This window comes from Amphiprion ocellaris, unplaced genomic scaffold (genome assembly GCF_022539595.1).
Source record: "Amphiprion ocellaris isolate individual 3 ecotype Okinawa unplaced genomic scaffold, ASM2253959v1 Aocel_unscaffolded108, whole genome shotgun sequence".
Classification (NCBI taxonomy): domain Eukaryota; kingdom Metazoa; phylum Chordata; class Actinopteri; family Pomacentridae; genus Amphiprion; species Amphiprion ocellaris.
The window spans coordinates 1,662-5,001 of NW_026559265.1; the positions used below are offsets into that span (position 1 = coordinate 1,662).

At 39.9% G+C, this 3,340-nt stretch overlaps 1 long non-coding RNA gene across 1 annotated transcript; it reads right to left on the reverse strand.

Moving 5' to 3' along the window:
• Positions 1–207: 207 nt before the first annotated feature.
• On the reverse strand, positions 208–1,978 carry LOC129348384 (uncharacterized). Its single transcript, XR_008600918.1, has 2 exons — positions 1,296–1,978; positions 208–1,244 (listed from the first exon to the last, which is right to left on the reverse strand). It is a non-coding gene; the product is annotated as an uncharacterized LOC129348384 (long non-coding RNA).
• Between the last annotated feature and the right edge of the window lie 1,362 nt (positions 1,979–3,340).

The following is a 3,340-nucleotide window of genomic DNA, read 5'->3' on the forward strand; positions in this document are numbered from 1 at the left end:
AGCAGAAAGTTAACAAAGAAAGTTGAAAACCACCTTCTGATACCTGAAATCTCTGAGTTTTCACACAAAGAACGCCTGAACATGTCAAACTGGTTCCATAGTAGAACCATCACTGTAAAAACGTCATAGTATGGTGTGTTGCTCAAAAAACATTACAACCCGGCTGTCTAGGGTCGCCGAGGAGCAACACAAAAACAGGACAAACACTGGTTTCCAGGGGGTTAGGTGGCTATTTATTTGAAAGAGTACATTTACAACAACACAACATGTGAGCAGAAAAATAACAGTCTGTCTTTAGTTCAACTGAAAATGTTAGTTTTTGTCTTTTTTATTGACCAAACTTTTCAGGAAGTAGATGAAGAATAATTAAAGCTCTCATGTAGAAGTCCAACTTATTTGGATCCTTGTGGAGATTTTAATCTTAGAGTTTGTAAAGCTGTTGAGTTTTTAGAGTCACATGGATTGTTTTGACATTTAATAACCGAGTCCTGAAATAAAATTACAGTTGTGGATTTCTGTCATTTAGTCTGGACGAAACAAATAACAGCAGCATAAATCTCAAACGTCATTATGAGGAGTCTGGATTGAGGTTTCTCACTTGATAATGATCAAAACATGAAATTTAGGTTGATTTAAAGGAATATTTCACCTTAAATCTTTGAATGTTGACCTTAAAGGTTGGTTTCAGGAAGTATTCCACCTACAAGGTCCTCACACATCGATCTTAAAGGAACATTCCACCAAAAATCCTTGGACATGCACCTAAAATGTTGGTTTAACCGAGTATTCCATCCAAAATCCTCAAAGAGACATGAGGGGCTGGTTAAAAGGAATATTCCACCTAAAACCTCAAATATAGAACTGAAAGGGTGGTTTAGAAAAAATCCTTCAGTGTAGACCAAAAAAGTTAGTATGGAGGAATATTCCACCTGAAATATAGACCTGAGAAATTGGTTCGGAAGAATATACCATCCTAAACATCCGTAAATGTAAACTAAAAGACGGTTTGGAGAAAAAATTCCACCTAAAATCCTCCAATGTAGACCTAAAAGGTGAGTTTAATGGTATATTCCACCTAAAATTCACTACTGTAGACCTTGGAGGTTGGTCTGATGGTATATTCCACCCAACATCCTTGAACATAAACTTAAAAAGTTCGTTCAAAGGAATATTTCACCTAAAATCTTTCAATGTAGACCAAAAAAAATCTTGGTGTAAAGGAGTATTCCACCTTAAATGTAGACCTAAAGGATGGTTTGGAGTAATATTCTACTCTGAAATCTTCCAATGTAGACCTAAAAGGTTGATCTGATGGTATATTCTACCCAACATCCTGGAACATTTACCTAAAAGGTTGGTTTAATGGTATATTCCCAGAAGAACCCTTGAACATTGGGCTTAATGGTATATTCTACCCAAAATACCAAGAAGTCAGTGTAAAGGAAATGTAGACCAAAAAGGATTGTTTAAAGGAATATTTAAACTGTTATTTTCATTATTTAATCATCTGTTATCAGTCAGACCCCTGGCAAACTTATTTTCATCAGTTTTTTTTTAATGGAAGTCACAAATAAAGGAGCTCTTGGTTTTTCCCGGCGTTAGTGAGTCCAAAGCTACTGTTTCAACACAGATACGTTCACATGCATCCACAAACCTCTCAGCACTCAAACATCCACAGACAGGAGGCCGGCTGGACCGAGGCTCGGCGGCATCCTCAGACCCACGAGTCGGGGAGTCGGTGAACTTGTTGGTCTGGTTTGAACGCCTCCGTGTGGTCCAGTAGAAATCCACGTAGTCGGTGTTGCCTTTGAACCGCAGCAACTGGCCGCCATCAGGTGGACCAGCTCGTCCTCGTAGGGCTCCTCCTGTAGGCTTGAGGGGACCACAGGAACATTCAGTAGCTGTTGGAGTTCTTCCTGTCAGGCTCATGGTAGAACGGCTCTGAAGTTTCTTTCACTTGTCTTATCTCGAACAATCTAACAGCCAAACTGTTAACAGCGGTGTAAAGAAGCAAACACACAGGCATAGATTAGGACTCAAACTAGATTTATTTTAGAAAACAAATCAACTTAGAGGCATTTGTTCACACATGTAGCTGAATAGGAGGCCGTCCAATCAGATTTGAGGTCTTCACTCTGTAGTAGTGATGGTGAGATGAAGCCTCATGAGGCATTGAACCACTTGAGCCAGTTGGTTCGAGAAAAGGTCCATTTCTTCAAGCTTCATGAGCACACGAAGCCACCTACTGGCCAGGTGTATAATCACAGGCAGCTGTATCTGAACCACATAATGTCTGATGCACTGAATTTTTATCGGTTATGGCTGTTGGGAATGACTATGATATACAAGAAAATGTATGACCAAATAATTTCTGTAGATAAATTCTCACGTGTAGAATAAAATATATTTTCATGTATTCTGTGTGTGTAAATTTTCCCCAAAATGGTAGTATCATATAATGTGGCAGGTTGTGTAATGTTTTTCTGTCACTTTAAGAAAATGCCATGGCCTTAAGCAGGCAGAGGACAGTGAAAGTGTGGAACTAGGAAGATCGTACTGAATATGCTGTGTAACTTGGACAACGATGCACAGGAAAGGGGACATTTTATTCCTTTCATTCAGAAATAACAGTTTCTCAACAGTTTTTGGTTTTAAACGATTCCTTTTTTGACACACACAATAAACACCTCACCTTTGAATAAAATAACAGTGAAAAATACAGTTCTTGATAACCAAAGCTAATGCATCTGTAATGTTAGATTCAGCTTACCTGATTAGAAATTATCAAATCGAAATGTTCCCACACAGGGGAAATCTTCCTCTTCCTAGCTGGCTCCTTCCTAAAACCCATCCTTCTCTCCTCACTCTCTAAACTCTCCAAACTATATCCATACTTTATAAACACTCTCCAAACTCTAGTATTCAAGCTATTCAAACTCTCAGCTGACCGCAACTCTATCAAAAACCCACATTTTGAACGGAGCCTGAGGGGTTTATGTTTCTGTCAAACCTCACGGCAAAATCTGAACCACATTGTGAAGCACTCACGTGGTTCAGCCAGGCAGCGAGGCTTCGGACGTCATCATTTTGGCTCCTCCCCTAAATGAAGCAAGCCTCGATACACGCTTCTTGGAAACGCCCCCTCCATTACTCGGCACACGCTTCCAAGCCTTGGCACGTCTCCTAACATCACTACTCTGTAGGTTGTTTGTTCGGTGAGACTCTTGGACCTCCATCAGCTGACGTGGATGTTTGATGGTCTTCTTCTCTAGTGCCAGATGATTCATCCATGAATTCAGCAGCTACAGACTGAAATGAAGCTCATGCTGCCATGATTGAA